At 38.9% G+C, this 20,813-nt stretch overlaps 1 pseudogene; it reads right to left on the bottom strand.

The window, feature by feature from the left end:
• Positions 1–433: 433 nt before the first annotated feature.
• Positions 434–553, bottom strand: LOC129877971 (5S ribosomal RNA; annotated as a pseudogene).
• Positions 554–20,813: the final 20,260 nt, after the last annotated feature.

Raw genomic sequence — 20,813 nt, 5'->3', positions numbered from 1 at the left:
CCCTTGCTGAAAAACGTTAGAAAGGTCCAGAAGCCACCAATAATTAGATGAAAGCCAGAATACTATGTAAGGAGCATTAAGAAGTTTTTGACAAGACCCTGAACGATATAACATTAGAAGATGGCTGCGTATAAAAAACAAAGAGTATAACCATGAAAGGATATCGAATAACACACGAGACACTACGAAGGATAATAACAGCATGCTAGACCAAAAGCCAAAATGTTGGCTATAGAGTTTGTCGCAAATGATGTTGTGATAGATAAATAACCAAGGAAAAAGGAATAAAAAGCCTCCTGTGGTAGAAGATGAGAAGAACACATAATGAATAGGGGAAAGGAAGGAAGTGCGACAAGGTGGGACGAGCGGGATGCTGCCTATGTAAATCTTGGGCTAAGTTGAGTGCCCTGCACATTATTGCAAGGATTACAATGAAACACGACACGAAGACTTCCCAGGAAAGTCACCCATCCTAGTATTACTCTCGCCCAAGCACACTTAACTTCGAAATTCTGATGGAGATTAGTGGGTTAGTGCTGGTATGATCGCGTGAGATGGAAGAATCTTAACTAGAGGCGGAGAAATGACATGAGATTATGTACCTAAAGTACTATAAGTTACGTTGAGGGAATTATAACAAAAAAAGGGACTTAAGCAAAACAAGCAGGATTAGCTAATTACTAACTGATGGCGCACTTGAATGCCACAGTTCCTCAATATGGTACCAATGAATATCATTTACGGAAGGCAGGAAGTAATATTCGAGGTCGAAGATTCCACAATACGACCTAGGCTACAAGACTCACTTTGCACCCCATGGAGAGATGACCTTAGAGGGAATGTTACTTGTAGATTAACAATATTAGCCAATGCCTCTTTAATTAAAGGCTACCTACTAAGTTGAGAAGGTGTGAAATTATAAAGTAAAAGGGTAGTAGGACCTTACGGAGTCCCCATAGATATTATCCAAGACGAAGGAGCCCAAGTTACGGTTAACTACCGAAGATTTGTCCGCGAAGAAATTTGAAAGACGGATAAGTCTTCGTACATTACTTTACCCTCAGACTAATGGACAAGACTAGTGCACTCTGCAAACGCCAGAAAATATGTTACGGGCCTGCATTGTTAACTTAAGAAATAGTTAGAGTGATCACCTGTCCCTTACTAAAATTACGTATAATAGTGTCCGAAGGGCACCATAAACAGCTTCATATGGCAAAGGTGCAGAACCCCTATTGGTTGATTTTGTTACACCCCATACTTTGGTATTTTGGAACGCTTAGTAAGCTTCTTAAGTTTCTGGGAATGCTCTTAAGTTTCTTAGAAGTCATCATGTGAGTCGGATAATATATAATGTTATTAAATAATCCTAATGAAAGGAGAAGGAGATACTCCATAAGAGAGAAGATTGGAAATAGGGTTACAAGGATCCGAAACAAGTTGGAGGCTAAGTAGTGAGTCATAGGACTCGACATACTTGTGAAAGCTATTACTTGGGACACTTTTCATACTAAGCTACTTGAGTACACGTCAAGCTTAAGTAGCAAGGAACACATAGCTCTTAAAGGGAGATGATCTTATGAAACTACGGAAGAGAAATAAGGAGAAGATGATCCTACTTAAAGAAATCAGGTGATGTACCTACTTGAAGCAAGTAGGTGACTCACCTACTTGGGGTGGACCCATGCTTCCACATGGCATCTTTGGGTTGGATGTTCGGATGAGGTGGGACCCTAAGAGGCTGCCATGTGTCAGCCCTAGGGTGATGCCATGTGTCATCTCCTAATTCAATGTATATATATGTATTACATGACTCTTAAGGTCATTTTCTATTTAAAAACTTCAGCAGCAACCAGAAAAAAAAGAACCCTTAGTCTAGAGAGAAAAAGAGGACGGCTTGGAGAAAAAATAGGTAAGTCCCGATTTTATTCCATAAATTAATTATCCAGCGTATACCACGATTATATGGAGGTATTATAAGTATAAAATAATGGTTTTGTGCAGCCAAAACGGACAACAAACAGTCCACGCAACTTCCAGCATGCTAAAGAGGTTTCCGAGGCACAATTTTGGCTAGTTTTGGCCAATTTCAGGTAAGGTAAGGTTTCTCCTTTATATTTGGACTTTATGGAGTTGTTTTGGAGGGTATTATGTACCTTTTATACTTTTGTAAGTATAAAAAATTCATGGAGATGCTCAGCGAAAGAAACAATCTAAATTACAGTCGTCGTAGTTAAATTATAGTCAAAGTAAGGCGTTGTGTGTTTGGAGGTGGCTGCTGGTTGTGTGGTGTGTGTTGAAGGGCCTAAATTTATTCTAAAATAGGTTGGAGAGCTTCTGGTTGTAGCCACATGACCCCAGCTTCATATGGTTAAAGGTTTTGAAAAACGGAAACTAGAAACCTTATTTTGGTATCTTGGTTTCGAGCGAGTCATTTGGAGTTTATGTAGTATAATATTGATGTAAATTGTCTATATATATATGCTGTAGGTTAGTGTTGTTGGTTGGCTATAGCTATTAGGGGAGATGCTACCCAATTTTTATTAATGCCTTAACTAGCTAAAGGACTAGTTGAGAAGACGAGCGAGGAAATGAGTTCTATGAATACTTGTATGTAACTTAAGACGCTGGAAAGTCGAGGATTGTTGATGCTCGGATTTCTTTCATGTTAAATAGGTTCAAGAGGCAACGAGGCAAACGGTTTAAGAGTAACCCGTAAGCTACAGTTTCCTTCTTTTGGCATGTTTTGGCATAAGTATGTAAAACCTATCTTTTCTTTCTTTTGGGCATGTCTTAGATTTAAGTGACAAATGATATGTGTATGAAGCTTGGGGTAACTTTATTCATGTACTCAGAATATGATTCATGATGCATAATTCGTGTTCACTTCTGAATGTTAAAGACTCTTAAAGTAGTTAAGCTCCCATTCCTCAAGTCTTCTATATGCTGAAAAGTAGTGTATGTAAAGTTATTCTTGCTCTCTTTTGGCATGACTTAGATGTAAGTATTACATATATTAAGTTGAAGTTATTCCACTCTTAAAACTCTGAGTGTGAGTTAAGGCTCTTATTCACTTCTCAGTATTAGAACTCCTGCAATAGTTGAGTTATGGACTTGTAAGTCTTCTACATAACTAACAGTAGTAAACGTGAAGCCTATTCCTTCCTTCTCTTGAAATAGTTAAGGTAAGTGAAGCAAGATATGATATGAGCTAGAGGTTATTCCATTATAGGTTTTGGGTATAAATCAGGACTTGTACTCATTTTGGAATGATAAGGGACTTGAAGTAGTTGAACTACGACCCTTGAGCCTCCTACAGGTTGAATAGTATTGGGATGTGTAAAATCCTATACCTAGGGGCTCTTCAACATGCTTTATGGTGATATCTAAGGGATGTTAGATACGTTACAGAGTTTACATGCACGTATATGCATTATGATATATATGGATCAGGCCGAAAGTACCTCGGCATATCTTGCTATGTAAGGATCAGGCCGTACATTCCACGGCATGTTATATGATATATGGATTGGGCCGTCATACCTTGGCATTTTTACATGATATATGGATCATGCCGTCGTTCCTTGGCATTATTATGCGATATACGGATCAAGCCATCGTTACTCGATATTTTTATAAGATAAGTGGATCGAGCTGTCGTTCTTCGGCGTGTACTTTGTATATACATGGATCGGGCTGTGCACTCCACAGTGCTAATGGTATATATGTTCTTATGATGAAAAAATGATATAGTTATTACACAAGTCCCCAAACGGGCTGGATGCAGTACGCGATGATAGCATGTATGCCTTTATTTTATAAAATGTAAGTACGGTAGATGGCTAAATGTTATACTTACCCCTGCACCCCTATTTCAATTGTTGTCTCAATTATGATATTTTATGCTTTATATACTTAGTACATATATCGTACTTACCCCCCTTTCCTGAGGGGGATGCATTTCATGCCCGCAGGTACAAATGTTTATTTTAGAGATCCACTAGCTTAGGGTTTCCATTCAGCGATGTTGGAAGTGCTCCACTGTTCTGGGGCCTAACCTTTGATACTGGTCATTTGATATATATATGTTTGTTTATTCAGGGGTACGGTGGGGGCCCTGTCCTACCATATGTTACTATTACTATTCTTAGAGGTCTGTAGACATGTCTATGTGGGTAATGTGTGAGTTTTGTGCAATTATAGTTGTGTGATGTGTTGTAAATGTTACTATGCTATGGAAATCTTGTCGGCTGGCTTTAATTTTCATGACACGATGAAAATGAAAGAGGCTACACGTGTATGAATATTTTATCATCCACTGGGTTCATGTTTTTGGTTCTTATATCTGACAGATATATATACGGGGGTCCAGGTCAGACCCCAGTCACGGCCCACGGGGTTGGGTTATGACAGAAGTGGTATCAGAGTAGTTCATCTTTGGAGTGTCTACAGACCGTGTCTAGTAGAGTCTTGTTTATCAGTGTGTTATGCACCATATATATAGACAAGAGGTTACAGGATATTTAGGATGTTACCTTTCTTTTATATCTACGATCACACGATAGAGCCAAATCATAACGAATGAAATTCCTCATACTAACTTGTGATTTTAGCAGAAGGACAACATCGATAGAAGAAGGTGACTGACGATATTGGAAGTTACAAAGCACGCAGGTAAGCAAAGGCGCGAAAGATATATGTCGGGTAAGGTATTGAGGTACAATTAGAATGTAAAGTTTAATTTGAAAGGAAAAGTAGCCAGAAAAGTTAACAAGTGCAGCTCGAGTGGGCATATGAGGTAAGTCCATTTTCATAACTGTTGATATTGGGCACCCTGTATAGCTACGATATGATATGATTTGAATATATGCATGCTTGCACTGTGAGGCACTGCTGGCATTTCCTGCGTGCAAGTGTTGAGATAGGGAGAAATACAAAGGAAACTCTGCCTAAATTTTCCTAGAAATAAGAAGAGAATGAGATATAGGGCTGTAGTATGTCTTAAAAGGTTGTTCCCACAACAATAATGAGATTTTATTAAACAACGAGTGTGGATGACCTCGATAAATGAGTTAATTGCTTAATTGATGGCAATAGAAACTAGGAGGTCGATAATGGTATGGTAAAATGAAGTTGGAATAAACTTATAATCCAAAAACGATTCTTTAGAGAAGACTGATAGATCTAAATTGAATGATATTAAGGCACCGACTGAACGGATACACAGGGATAAACTATGACGACCTGTAGTTGAAAGAAGTAACAATATGGGTAAGACAAGAGTACTAGGGAAAAACGAAATGAAATAGAAGTATCCGTACCTATTTCCTACATCTACAGGTAATCCTAACCTTTGGAACTCTGATATTATTTCTCAATGAAAGTAAATTTTATGGCAACAGGATAGAGGAACTCTCCATATAATTCGTATAAGGTACGGAGGAAGGTTTTGGTTTACATTCGAGGACGAATGTTCTAAATGGAGGAAGGATGTTACACCCCGTACTTTGGTACCTTGGAATGCTTCGTAAGCTTCTTAAGTTTCTTAGAAGTCTTCATGTGAGTCGGATAATCTATAACTCTATCAAATAATCCCAAGGAAAGGAGAAGGAGATAATCCATAAGAGAGAAGATTGGAAATAGGGTTACAAGAATCCGAAAGAAGTTGGAGGCTAAGTAGTGAGTCGTAGGACTCGACGTACTTGTGAAAGCTATTACTTGGGACATTTTTCATACCAAGCTACTTGAGTACACGTCGAGCTTAAGTATCAAGGAACACATAGGCTCTTAAAATGAGACGAGATTATAAAACTACGAAAGAGAAATAAGGAGATGACGCACCTACTTGAAGCAAGCAGGTGACGCACCTACTTGAAGCAAGCAGGTGATGCACCTACTTGAAGCAAGTAGGTGACTCACCTACTTGGGGTGGACCTCATGCTTCCATGTGGCAGCTTTGGGTTGGAAGTTCGGATGAGGTGCCACCCTAAGGGGCTGCCACATATCAGCTCCTAAGGAAATGTATATATATGTATTACATGACTCTTAAGATCATTTTCTATCCAGAAAACTTCAGCAGCAACCAGAAAAAAAAAAACCTTAGTCTAGAGAGAAAAAGAGGACGACTTGGAGGAAAGAATAGGTAAGTCCCAATTTCGTTCCATAAATTAAATATCCAGAGTATGACATGATGATATGGAGGTATTAGAAGTATAAAATGATGGCTGGTGCAGCCAAAACGGACAGGAAACAGTCCACACAACTTCCAGCATGCTAAAGAGGTTTCCGAGGTGCAATTTTGGCTAGTTTTGACCAATTTTGGATAAGGTAAGGTTTCTCCTTTAAATATGGAATTTATGGGGGGTTTTTGGAGGGTATTATGTACCTTTTATACTGTTGGAAGTATAAAAAAGTCGTGGAGATGCTCAGCGAAAAAAACAATCTAAATTGAAGTCGTCGTAGTTAAATTGTAGTCAAAGTAAGGCGTTGTTTGTTTGGAGGCGGATTCTAGTTGTGTGGTGTGTATTGCAGGGCCTAAATGTATTCTAAAAGAGGTGGGGGAGATTCTGGTTGCAGCCACACGACCCCCGCTTCATACGGTTAAAGGTTTTGCAAAATGGAAACTAGAAACCTTATTTTGGTATTGTGGTTTTGAGCAGGTCATTTGGAGTTTATGTAGTATAAGATTGATGTAAATTGTATATATATATGCTGCAGGTTATTGTTTTTGGTTGTCTGTAGCTATTAGGAGTATAATTGGAAATTCGGATAGGGCACATTATAGGGGAGATGCTGCCCAGTTGTTGTTAACGCCTTAACTAGCTAAAGGACTAGTTGAGAAGATGAGCGAGGAAATGAGTTCTATGAATACTCGTATGTAACTTAAGACGCTGGAAAGTCAAGTATTGTTGATGCTCAGATTGTTTTCATGTTAAATAGGTTCAAGAGACGACGAGACGAACGTGTTAAGAGTAACCCGTAAGAGGTATGTTGTTACACCCCGCACTTTTAAACTTGGAATGTCTCTTAAGTTCCTGAGACATTATCATGAGATCCGGATAAGCTACGACACTATCAAACGATTCTAAGGAAGGGAGAATATGATACCCTGTAGTAGAGAAGGATGGAAATAGAGTCACAAGAATCAAGAAGGAATTGGAGGCCGAGTAGTGAGTCGTAGGACTTGATTTACCTACGTAAGTTACTAATTTAGAGGCCTTATATATGTAAGCTATTTGAGTACATACCAAGCTTGCGTAGCATGGATTACATAGGCTCTTAAAATAGGACGAGACTACGAATCCATGAGGAAGGGGAAAATACGACACATGGAAGACAATAAGGGGTGACACGTGGCAGCGCCTCAAGCAAGTAGGTGACCCACCTGCTTGGGGGAGGTGGGGCCCCACTAGCACATGGCAGCCCCACCTTGCTTGCATGGAAACGGTGTCCCAATAGGGGCTGGAAACATGTCCCCCTTAGGACCACATATATGTATGTTGACTATACTTCAGTTTTGGGTTCTAAAACTGCAGCAAAAATCAGAAAACAAACACTAGAACAAGAGAGAAAATCGCGACGGCTAGGAGGAAAAAAATAGTACGTTCTGATTTTGTTCCGTAAATTAATTATCCAACATATAACATGATGATATGGAGGTATTATAAGTATAGAATTACGGCTTGGTGCAGCCAAAACGGACAGCATCCAGTCCACACAGTTTCAGCGCGCTAAAGAGGTTTTCGAGGCACGATTTTGGCTAGTTTTGGCCAATTTCGGGTAAGGTAAGGTTTATCCTTTAAATTTGGACTTTATTGGGTTGTTTTGGAGTATATTATGTACCTTTTATAGTTCTGGAAGTATGAAAAAAATCATCGGAATGCTCAGCGAAAGAAACAATCTAAATTGAAGTCGTCGTAGGTAAATTGTAGTAGAAGTTAGGCGTGGTGTGTTTGGAGGATGCTGCTGGTTGTGTGGTGTGTGTTTCAGGGTCTATATGTGTTCTAAAATAGGTGTGAGAGATTCTGGTTGCATCCATATGATTCCACGCTTCGTACGGTTAATGGTTTCGCAAAATAGAAACTAGAAACCCTATTTTGGATATCGTAATTTCGAGCGAGTCGTCCGGAGGTTGTAATGTATAATGTTGCAAAGTTTTCTATGTATAAGAGCTGCTGGTTATGTTTTTGGTTGTATGTAGGTATTAGGGATGTGATTTGGAATTCGGATAGGGCACATTATAGAGGAGGTGCTGTCCGATTTTCGTTAACGGCTTAACTAGTAAAGGAAATAATCGAGGAGGCGAGCGAAGAGTTGAGTTCTATGAATACTAATATGTAACCTAAGATGATGGAAATCCAAGGGTTATTAATATACATGTTGCTTTTATATTACTTAGGTTTAGAGGACAACGAGACGAACGAGATAAAGAGTCGTAAGAGGTATCTAAAGCTTATTCCTTCTCTTGGCATGTCTTTGTCATAAGTATGTGAAGTTTTCTCTTGGCATGTTCTTGGCAAAAGTATGTACAGCCTGTTTCTCTTTTCTTCTGGGCATGTCTTAGAAATACATTATGAACAATTGGTATATGAAACATGGGAATAAGCTATTGCCTTTATCCACTTCGTGATGGTAGAACTCCTGTAATAGTTGAGCTATTGCCTTTTTAAGGCTTCTATAGGATGAAAGGTAATATATGTAGAGCCTCTTGACTCGTGTTGACTTCTAAAAGCTAAGGCGCTTAAGGTAGCTGATCTTTCACCCCCGAGCCATCTGTACATGAAAAAGTAACTGGATGCATGAGAAGCATGAACTATAACTCCTATTCATTTTTTAATATCAAAGTTCTTGAATTAGTTGAACTACTACCCTCGAGTCCCTATACGACGAATACTAATTAAATGTATGAGCTCCCATGCCTAAGAATTCTGTAATGACAAGTATCTCTGATTTCATAAGCCATTCGGTATTACCTCAATAAAAGTCTAGGACTCTTGAGACTCCGTCGATATGTCCCCTAATGGCATTTAGAGGATACGTGAGATGATAATCATTTTGATCCTCAAATGATAGTCCATGACGATTGTTATACCGAGTCTTAGATAATGAGCTAAGTGCACATAGTTCCTCGTTACTCTACTCGTGTAGGCTGTTCATACATAACTCACCGCGTCCCATGAAGGGCCGGGCAGGATAAACTCACCGTGTCCCATGAAGAGCCGGGCATGATAAACTCACCGCGTTCCATAAAGGTCCAGGCATGATAAATTCACCACGTCCAATAAAGGGCCGGGCATGATAAATGATAAAATGATGATTCACCGCGTCCCATGAAGGGCCGGTCATAATATATGATGAAATAATTATTCACCGTGTCCCATGAAGGGCCGGGCATGATATATGATGAAATGATTATTCACCGCATCCCATGAAGGGGTGGGCATGATACACAATAAAATGACGTCTTTACTGAGTCCTTTACTGAAGGTCCAGATATAGTCTATAGGCATGCATGTGGAAATATAGTGACACACTTGTAGCACCAAGTCCCATAGCGGGCCAGGTATGGTATGTAAGGAAGGTATATATGCGCCCATGTCATAAGATGCAGGTAGAGAAATTTGTTAACTGTTATATTTCTTTCCTGCATCCCTACTTCAGTTGCCAGCTTAGTTATGTATTGTTATGCTTTATATACTCAATACATATATCGTACTGACCCCCGTTCTTTGGGAGGATGTGTTTCATGCCTGCAAGTATAGATGTTCAGTTTGGAGATCCGTCAGCTTAGGGTTTCCACTCAGTGATATTGGGAGCGCTCTAATGTTCTGGAGCCTAACTTTTTATACCAGTCATGTACTATGTATGTATTTAATTGTCCAGGGGTACGGCAGAGGCCATATCCCACCATATGTTGTTGTTACTATTCTTAGAGGTCTATAGACATACGTATATGTGGGTTGTTTATAAGTTTGTTTCGAATGTGCCTATACGACAGGTTGTAAATATTTTTATGTTATGGCATCCTCGTCGGCTCGTGTGCCCTTTCATGATATGATACGAATGAAAGAGGCTACATTTACATGAAAAAAATTTCAACTATTGAGGTTTTTGTGTATACTGTCACATCACACATGGTTCAACTTAGGTGTACCTGATAGATATGCATAAGGGGGAGGTCCAGGTTGGACCCTAGTCGCAGCCTACGGGGTTGGGTCATGACAGAAGTTGTATCAGACCAGTTTGTCCTTGGAATGTCTATAGACCGTGTCTAGTAGAATCTTTTCTATTGGTGTGTTGTGCACCACATCTATAGACATGAGGCTAAAGGATATTTAGGATGTTACTTTCTTTTATATCTAAGATCATGCGATAGAGCCGAGTCATAGGGAATGAAATTCCTCATACTAACCTGTGATTTTAGCAGGAGGACTACATAGATAAAAGTATGCAACTAACGATATTGGAAGTTACACAGCATGCAGGTAAGCAAAAGCACGAAAGACATATATCAGGTAAGGTTTTGAAATGCGATTGACATATATAATTGAAAAGTGAAAGGAAAGGTAAACACGAAAGTGTAACAAATGCAGCTCGAGTGGACATAAAAGGTAAGTCCATTTCAATATTATTAATTGTGGGCACCCTATGTAGCTGCGAGATGAGATGATATGACTATATATGTGCGCCTTGTGTGGCTGCAATCTGATATTATCTAAATATATACATGCCCTATGAGGCATTGTTGGCATTTTCTGCGTGCAAGTGTTGAGATAGTAAGAAAGATAGAGGAAACTCTGCCCAATTTTCCCTAGAAATAAGAAGAGAAGGAGATATCAGACTGTAGTATGTCTTAGAAAGTCATGCCCATAAAAATGATGAGGTTTGATTAAACTATGAGTATAGCTGATCCCAAGGAATGAGTTAATTGCTAAATTGGTGGCAATAGACACTAGGAGGTCGATATTGGTATGGTAAAATAAAGTTGGAAAAGACTTCTGATCTAACGAAGATGATTTAGATAAGACTGACAGATCTGGATAAGACGATATATTAAGGCATCGCCTGAATTGATACATAGGGATAAACTTGGACGAGTTATAGTTGAAAGAAGTAACAATATGATGAAGACGAGAGTACAAGGGACAAAAGATGGTGACAGATGTGAAGTATTAATAAGACAGCTTCTAAGACATTAAGGATAAGACTAACTAAGAAGGGTAAGTAACCCATAGTAAGAATCGTGAAGAACATTAAATAGTGTTATACGATGGGATTGAATGCGAACAAGATACTATGTGAATATAACGAAGATCGTTATGAGAGTAAGGAAAGCCTAGTAAAGAAGTAATTGAAGGATACGAGGTGATTTAGGGAGAATAGAAAGGCAAATACTGAACGAATAAGAAGGACTTACACAACTTTATAGGGAGAATTTAGAAAAAAAGGTCAAAGGGTAGCGAAAGTGAAAATGAGCAATAAGACAGGATGAATACCAGAAATAACTGGTATACTAAGAGCAGATAGAGATAAATAAGAGATGTTTTGAAAACGAGAAAGGAAGGTCATGTAAAACTAATGTTTTTCGGAGGATATAGGAGTAACATGGAGATTCTTGTACACAAAAACAAATGTACATAGACAAGAGGAGTGAAAGGATTACCAAGAGAGGCACTCAAGATAGATGTGATTACTTAAGTATGAGTATCGAACGACAAGGGAAATAGACAGTTACGAATTAAATGTATAGTATGATAAAAAGGTGTCAAGATAAGGCCACTACTACAACGAAGTTGATATGGTTTAAGCAGGATTAGAAGTGAGCCTTAAGCATACAACAAAGATGAAAGGTCATAAGGCATAAAGAAGTATTGGGTATACGTGACTCCATTTTGGAGATTAGTGAGATCCTGCAAGGAGAAAGAATGTCAATTTACAGAACAACTGCTGCATTACGAGGTTATTAGAAGAATAAGTGGTATCCACAAGAATCAGGCTAGTGTTATGATGAAGCTCGAAACACGGATCAATAAAGTATAAGTGCTCTCGAGTGGAGAATTTGAACTGATTATGGGCATGAGCCAATTACTGATTGGGATGAATAGAATATGGCTTTGAATGCACTGCTACATTATGGATGTTACTCAAGTACCAACCATCAGATGAGATTTTATATGATATATTGCGAATACCAAAGCACCCTATGGTTGTGGTAGGGGTTCTTATAAAAGCAACCAAACATATGGATGATCTAATAAAAGATGTGGACGTGGTGCAACATGTTAAAAATATTGGAGTAGAATCAGTCGTGTGTGAATAGCTAAAAATAAATGGAGGATGACATGGGTACAACCTAAAAGGGGAGAAGTGGACAAGAGAAGCACAAGCGTAAGAGAAAATCAACGGACGCTATCGTATGTAAATAAGAACACTTAAACATTAAATGAGACCCCATAAGGGATGGACGCGATCATACCCTTATTAATGCATTGAATTTTGTCAAAACTCCAAAGTTAAGCATGCTTGGGTGAGAGTAGCACTGGGATGGGTGACCCCTTAGGAAATGAAAAAGGAAACGAAACAAGTAAGACAAAAGAGACTGTAAGTGCGTGGTAGTACAATTACATATATAGATCAGAGTAAGCCAAGAGAAGGAAACATTAAAATTAAAATGGAACGCACTTCATGCAAATAGCACAAGAATAGTTATGTGGCCTACGAACATTGGCATATTAAGAGTAAGATCAAAGGATTACTCGATAAAAAGAAGTCAGTAATAGTAATATGATGGCCATATTTAGAATCGATTAAGGAAAAGTGTAAGATGGTTGGAGGCAAAACTAGTAAGATATAATCGATATTAAGGACAAAATCCATAGTGGAGCCCTGACCTCGACTGAAGGAGGTAAGCTGCTAGTATAGCGACACTAAGGCATTTTTTTTGAATTTCTCTAAGTACCTACACACGTTTGTGTAAGAATTACAACATAATGTTTGGTAATAAAATTGGAAAGAAGATCTGAGTAAAATAGCAAGATAGCATACCTAAGGTGTTACAAGTTGAATTAAGAGGAATTGTATAATAGCTTAAAGGAAATGGAGTCTCGAAGTTTTGATAGCCTGTTATGGGGGATGGGAATCCCAACTCAGAAATGGAAGGCAATTAATGTAGGTTATAGTGAAGACTGACCTCGCACTCTATGGAAGTATAAGTTCATATGGGTTATGGTAGATAAGCTGACAAAATTAACCCATTTTCATCCAATTAGGAAGGTATATTGAGCTAAGTGTTATGCGAGATGACATAGCAAGGAAACAATATGATTTCACGGGGCTCCCACATCTATTATCTAAGACGGAGAAGTTCAATGTACAGCTAATCGTGGGAGATCGTCCTTGTAGGGATTGGGAACGCAGGTGAATCTTAGTACAACATTTCGCCCTTCAATTAAAAGATAGTCCTAGAGGGGATCCAACAACATATTGATGAAGTAAAGCTTGTTCAGGGACAATCGATTGACTAGCCGCCTAGAGTCGGCAAGAAGGGGATACATTGGTCCTTCTCAGGTCATTTGTATTGTAGATAAGGCTGCCTATGAGTTGGACTTCCTGTCCGATTTGAAGCAATACATTCAGTTTTCATAGATCAATGCCCCGCGAATATATAAGCGACCCGCCCAGAATATTCTTGGTGGGTAAGATATACATGAAAGGAAAGTTATCCTATGAGGGGCAACCTTTTGCCATCCGTGATCGGCAGATTAAAAAGGGGTGCAAACTAAGGACGTAGCTTCTGTCAAGGTACTATGGAAGAATAAGCACGATGAAGAAATAACCTGGGAAGTGAAAGAGCACATGAAACATAGGTATCCATACCTATTCCCAATGTCTACAGATAACCCCCACTCCTAGAACTCGTATATTAATTACATAGATGAAAATGTATGTTATCGCAATAGAAAGGAATCTTCCTATAGTCTGTATGAACTTTTAAGGGAAGTTTTATGTAACATTCGGGGACGAATGTTCTAAAAGGGGTACGGATATTAAACCCCACACTTTTAAACTTGGAATGTTTCTCAAGTTCCTGAGACATTATCATGAGAGCCAGATAAGCTACGACACTATCAAATAATTCTAAGGAAGAAAGAATGTGAGACCCCATAGTAGAGAAGGTTGGAAATAGAGTCATAAGAATCCGAAAGGAATTGGAGGCCAAGTAGTGAGTCATAGGTCTTGATTTACCTACGTAAGTTACTAATTTAGAGGCCTTATATACGTAAGCTATTTGAGTAAATACCAAGCTTCCGTAGTATGGATTACATAGGCTCTTAAAATAAAATGAGACTATGAACCCACGAGGAAGGGGAAAAGATGACACATGGCAACTAATAAGGGGGTGACACGTGGAAGCACCTCAAACAAGCAAGTGACCCACCTGCTTGGGGGAGGTGGGCCCCACTGCCACGTGGCAGCCCCACCTTGCTTGCATGGACACGGTGGCCCAATGGGGAGGTTGTATATGTGTCCCCCTTAGGGGCTGACACATTTCACTTCTTGGGACCACATGTATGTATATCATGACTATACTTTAGTTTTGGGGCTTAAAACTGCAGCAAAAATCAGAAAACAAACCCTAGAACAAGAGAGAAAATCGCGACGGCTAGAAGGAAAAAAATAGGTATGTTCTGATTTTGTTTCGTAAATTAATTATCCAGAATATACCATGATGATATGGAGGTATTAAAAGTATAAAATCATGTCTTGTTGCAGCCAAAATGGACAGCAACCAGTCCACACAGTTTCAGCGCGCTAAAGAGGTTTCTGAGGCGCGATTTTGGCTAGTTTTGGCCAATTTTAGGTAAGGTAAGATTTATCCTTTAAATTTGGAATTTATGGGGCTGATATGGAGTGTATTAGGTACCTTTTATACTGCTGGAAGTACGAAAAAAATCGTCGGGATGCTCAGCGAAAGAAACAATCTAAATTGAAGTCGTCGTAGTTAAATTGTAGTCGAAGTTAGGCGTGGTGTGTTTGGAGGATGCTGATGGTTGTGTGGTGTGTGTTTCAGGGTCTATATGTGTTCTAAAATAGGTGTGGGAGCTTCTGGTTGCATCCACATGATTCCACGCTCCATACGATTAATGGTTTCGCAAAATAGAAACTAGAAACCCTATTTTGGATATCATAATTTCGAGTGAGTCGTCCGCAGGTTGTAATGTATAATGTTGCAAAGTTTTATATATATACGAGCTGATTTTTATGTTTTTGGTTGTATGTAGGTATTAGGGATGTGATTGGGAATTCGGATAGGGAACATTATAGAGGAGGTGCTGTCCGATTTTCGTTAACGGCTTAACTAGTTAAGGAAATAATTGAGGAGGCGAGAGAAGTGTTGAGTTCTATGAATAATCATATGTAACCTAAGATGATGGAAAGCCAAGGCTTATTAATTCATGTTGCTTTTATATTACTTAGGTTCAGAGGACAACGAGACAAACGAGATAAAGAGTCGTAAGAGGTATCTAAAGCTTATTCTTTCTCTTGGCATGTCTTTGGCATAAGTATGTGAAGCTTTCTCTTGGCATGTTCTTGGCATAAGTATGTACAACCTATCTCTCTTTTCTTTTGGGCATGTCTTAGAAATACTTTATGAACAATTGGTATATGAAACATAGGAATAATTACATTCATAAATCTCCGAGTACAGTTCATAATTCTTATCATCTTCATAATGGTAGAACTCCTGTAATAGTTGAGCTATTGACTTCTTAAGGCTTCTATAGGATAAAAGGTAATATTGTAGAGCCTATTGACTCGTGTTCACTTCTAAATGCTAAGGCTCTTAAGGTAGCTGAGCTATCACCCTCAAGCCTTCTATACAGGAAATAGTAACTTGATACATGAGAAGCATGAACTATAACTCCTATTCATTTCTTAATATCAAAGTTCTTGAAGTAGTTGAACTACTACCCTCGAGTCCCTATATGATGAATACTAATTAAATGTCTGAGCTCCCATGCCTAAGAACTCTATAATGATAAGTATCTTTGATTGCATAAGCCATTCGGTATTACCTCAATAAAAGTCTAGGACTCTTGAGACTCCATCGATATGGCCCCTAATGGCATTTAGAGGATACGTGAGATGATAATCATTTTGATCCTTAAATAATAGTCCATGAAAATTGTTAAATCGAGTCTCAGATAATGAGCTAATCGTACATAGTTCCTCGTTACTCTACTCGTGAAGGATGTTCATACATAACTCACCGCATCCCATAAAGGGCCGGGTAGGATGAACTCACTGCGTCCCATGAATGGTTGGGCATAATAAACTCACTACGTCCCATAAAGAGCCGGGCATAATAAATTCACCACATCTCATAAAGGGCCGGGCATGATAAATTCACTGCGTCCCATAATGGGCCGGGCATGATAAATGATAAAATGATGATTCACCGCATCCTATGAAGGGCCGAGCATGATATATGATGAAATGATTATTCACCACGTCCCATGAAGGGCCGGGCATGATACACAATGAAATGACGTCTTTACTGAGTCCCTCACTGAAGTGTCGGATATAGTCTATAGGCATGCATATGGAAATATAGTGACACACTTGTAGCACCAAGTCCCATAACGGGCCAGGTATGGTATGTAAGGAAGGTATACATGCCCTCATGTCATAAGATGCAGGTAGAGAAATTTGTTAACTGTTATATTTATTTCCTGCATCCCTACTTCAGTTGTCAGCTCAATTATGTATTGTTATGCTTTATATACTCAGTACATATATTGTATTGATCCCTCGTTCTTCAAGGGGCTGCGTTTCATGCCCGCAGGTATAGATGTTCAGTTTGGAGATCCGCTAGCTTAGGGTTTCCACTCAGCGATATTGGGAGCGCTCCACTGTCCCAGAGCCTAACTTTTGATACCAGTCATGTAATATATATGTATTTAATTGTCCAAGGGTACGGCGAGGGCCCTGTCCTGTCATATATTGTTGTTACTATTCTTAGAGGTTTATAGACATATGTATATGTAGGTTCTTTATAAGTTTCATTCGACTGTGCCTATACAGTAGGTTGTAAATTTTTTTATGTTATGGCAGCCTCATTGGCTTGCGTGCCCTTTCATGATATGATACGAATGAAAGAGGCTATATGTACATGAAAAAGTTTTCAACTATTGAGGTTTTGTGTATAGTGTCACATCACACACGGTTCAACTTAGGTGTAGCTGATAGATACGCATAAGAGGGGGTCCAGGTTAGACCCCAGTCGCGGCCTAAGGGGTTGGGTCATGACATATGCAAAGCTAACGTTTCCTTCTTTTGGCATGTTTTGGTATAAGTATGTAAAACCTATATTTTCTTTCTTTTGAGCATGTCTTAGATTTAAGTGACAAATGATATATGTATGAAGCTTGGGGTAACTCTATTCATGAGCTCTGAACATGATTCATGATGCATAATTCGTGTTCACTTCTGAATGTTAAAGACTCTTAAAGTAGTTAAGCTCTCATTCCTCAAGTCTTAATTCGTGTTCACTTCTGAATGTTAAAGACTCTTAAAGTAGTTAATCTCCCATTCCTCAAGTCTTCTATATGCCGAAATATAGTGTATGTAAAGTTAGTCTTGCTCTCTTTTGGCATGAATTAGATGTAAGTATTACATATATTAAGTTGAAGTTATTCCACTCTTAAAACTCTGAGTGTGAGTTAAGTCTCTTATTGACTTCTCGATATTAGAGCTCCTGCGATAGTTGAGTTATGAACTTATAAGTCTTTTACATGACTAACAGTAGTACACGTGAAGCCTATTCCTTCCTTCTCTTGAAATAGTTAAGGTAAGTGAAGCGAGATATGATATGAGCTAGAGGTTATTCCATTATAGGTTTCGGGTATAACTCAGGACTTGTACTCACTTTGAAATGATAAGGGCCTTGAAGTAGTTGAACTATGACCCTTGAGCCTTCTATAAGTTGAATATTGTTGGGATGTGTAAAATCCTATACCTAGGGGCTCTTCAACATGCTTTATGGTGATATCTAAGGGATGTTTGATACGTTACTGAGTTTTACATGCATATATATGCATTATGATATATATGGATTGGGCCGAACGTACCTCGGCATATCTTACTATGTAAGGATCGGGCCGTACATTCCACGGCATGTTTTAGATATATGGATTGGGCCATCATACCTCGACATTATTACACGATATATGGATCGGGCCATCGTTCCTCGATGTGTACTTTGTATATACATGGATAATGTTGTGCGTTCCACAACACTAATGGTATATATGTTCTTATGATGACAAAATGATGTAGTTATTACATAAGTCCCCGAATGGGCCGGATATAGTACGCGATGATACAATGTATGCCATTATTTTATAAAATGCAGGTTAGGGCCGGATGGACATTTTATACTTGCCCCCTGCATCCCTAGGGTGGCTGTGTTTCATACTCGCAAGTACAGATGTTTATTTTGGAGATACGCCAGCTTAGGGTTTCCACTCAGCGATGTTTGAAGTGCTCCACTATTCTGGGGCCTAACCTTTGATACTGGTCATTTGATATATATATGTTTGTTTATTCAGGGGTATGGCGGGGGTCCTATCCCGCCATATGTTACCATTACTATTTTTAGAGGTTTGTAGACATGTGTATATGGATAATGTATGAGTTTTGTGCGAGTATAGTTGTACGATGTGTTATAAATATTACTATGCTATGGCAATCTTGTCGGCTAGCTTTCCCTTTCATGACATGATGCAAATGAAAGAGGCTACATGTGTATGAATATTTTATCACCCACTAGGTTCATGTGTTTGGTTTTTATATATGATAGATACATATATGGGGGTCCAGGTAGGACCCCAATCGCAACCCATAGGGTTGGGTCGTGACAGATTTATAGTGGATGAAGCTGCACTATGCATAGTACAAAGTCGACAGAAGTCATACACAGATAACTGACATCGACACTTTAAGTTTAAGGTTCAAGATTAGGAGTTCTTGAAAGCATCCCCAAGAAGAAAGATAACAAGAACTCGGAAAGAAAGGGAAACTTAGCTCGAGATACGTGGGCCCTTATCAAATTATTTGTGGCATAGAAAAAGCTGCCTAAGAGTTGGACCTATTGTCAGATTTGGAAGCAACATCTAAGTTTTTACGGATCAACACTCCACAAATGTATAAGTGAACCCTTCTAGAATATTCTCCATGGATAAAGTCAACATAATAAAGGAGTTATCTTGAGAATAGAAACCTATCGCCAGCCTAGATCGATAGATTAGAAGATCATAGACTAGGACGTAACTCCCGTCAAGATATTATGGCAAAACAAAAACCAGAAACAAGATGACATGAGAAGTCAAAAAAGAGATAGAGAGAAAATATCTGCACTTGTTCACCATATATAAAGATAATCTAAACTCCTAAGTGAATTGAGAGATGACAATTATACTGCACCCCCAAAACCCTCATAAACCCTATAAGCTAAGTTAACATTCGAGGACGAATATTCTAAAGGGGGGAAGGATGTTACACCCTACACTTTTGAACCTTGAAACGTGTTCCTATCCCTCTTGAAAATGGCCATGAGACCCCTACTATCCACACACATCGAACAACCCTAAGGAAAGAAAAATATGATACCCCACCGTAGAGAAGGTTGGAAATAGAGACATAAGAATCCGGAAAGACTTGGAGGCCAAGAAATGAGTCGTAGGAAGCGATTTACCTACGGAAGCTACTAACTTAGAAGTCTTACATACTTAAGCTACTTGAGGATATACCAAGCTTGCAAATCACGGATTACATAGGCTCTTGAAATGAGATGAGATGAAAAACCTACGAAAGGGAGAAAAAACTAGTTTTTGAACTTACGAAAGTCAAGCAAGCAGGTGACAAGCAAGTAGGTGACAAGCAAGCAGGTGACTCACCTACCTGGGGTGGACCCCATGCTCCCACGTGGTAGCTTTGGTTTGGAAGCTTGGATAAGTTAGAACCCTAGGGGGATTCCACGTGTCACCCCTAGGGGGATTCCATGTGTCACCTACATCCAAAATTTTCAGCCAAAGAAGAGGGAAAAAACATGAAGAACCAAAAAGGAAAGGCAATCATGGTTGTGAAGAACTAAAGGCAAGTTCTTCAACTTTCTTCCACAAATTAATTATCTATGGTGTTCCTCAACAACGAGAATATGTATATATATATCTTATGATTTCTACGGGATCATCTCTTTAGCTTTACGCCTAGAAAGGTAAGAAAAAAGAATAGAAAAATATTGGAGGGCAAGAAGAGGAGCTACGAGTTTTGGGGCTGCCAAGGTAAGCCTCCGAGTTTCGTTTCATGAATTAATTATTTAAGGTATTCCATAGTTATATAATAGTGTTTGATAATAAAACATTCCAATTTGGGGCAGCAGAGAAGGGACATAAACAGTCCGCTCCATTTCACCACATCAAGAGGTTTCCGAAGTGAGTTATGGGCGAGTTTGGCCAATTTCGGGTAAGGTAAGGCCTTTCCTTTCAATTTTGAGTTTATGGTGTTTTTAAGAAGTTTATTATATTTTTTTAAGTAGATGGAAATGTGAAAACACCATAGAAATGCTTGACGTTGAAGACAAGTCAAATCAGAGTTGTTATAGTTGAATTGTCATCGAAATGTAGTGTTGTGCTAGTCGTGTGCTATTGCTGGTGTGTAGGGGTGTGTTTCATAAATGTATTATAAAAGGGGTATGGGTGTTTCTGGTTTCAGCCACATGACCCCTCATTTCGTATAATTAAAGGTTTTGC

The sequence above is a fragment of the Solanum dulcamara genome, chromosome 12, assembly GCF_947179165.1.
Source record: "Solanum dulcamara chromosome 12, daSolDulc1.2, whole genome shotgun sequence".
Taxonomy (NCBI): domain Eukaryota; kingdom Viridiplantae; phylum Streptophyta; class Magnoliopsida; order Solanales; family Solanaceae; genus Solanum; species Solanum dulcamara.
This window is presented reverse-complemented; position numbering and strand designations above follow the sequence as displayed.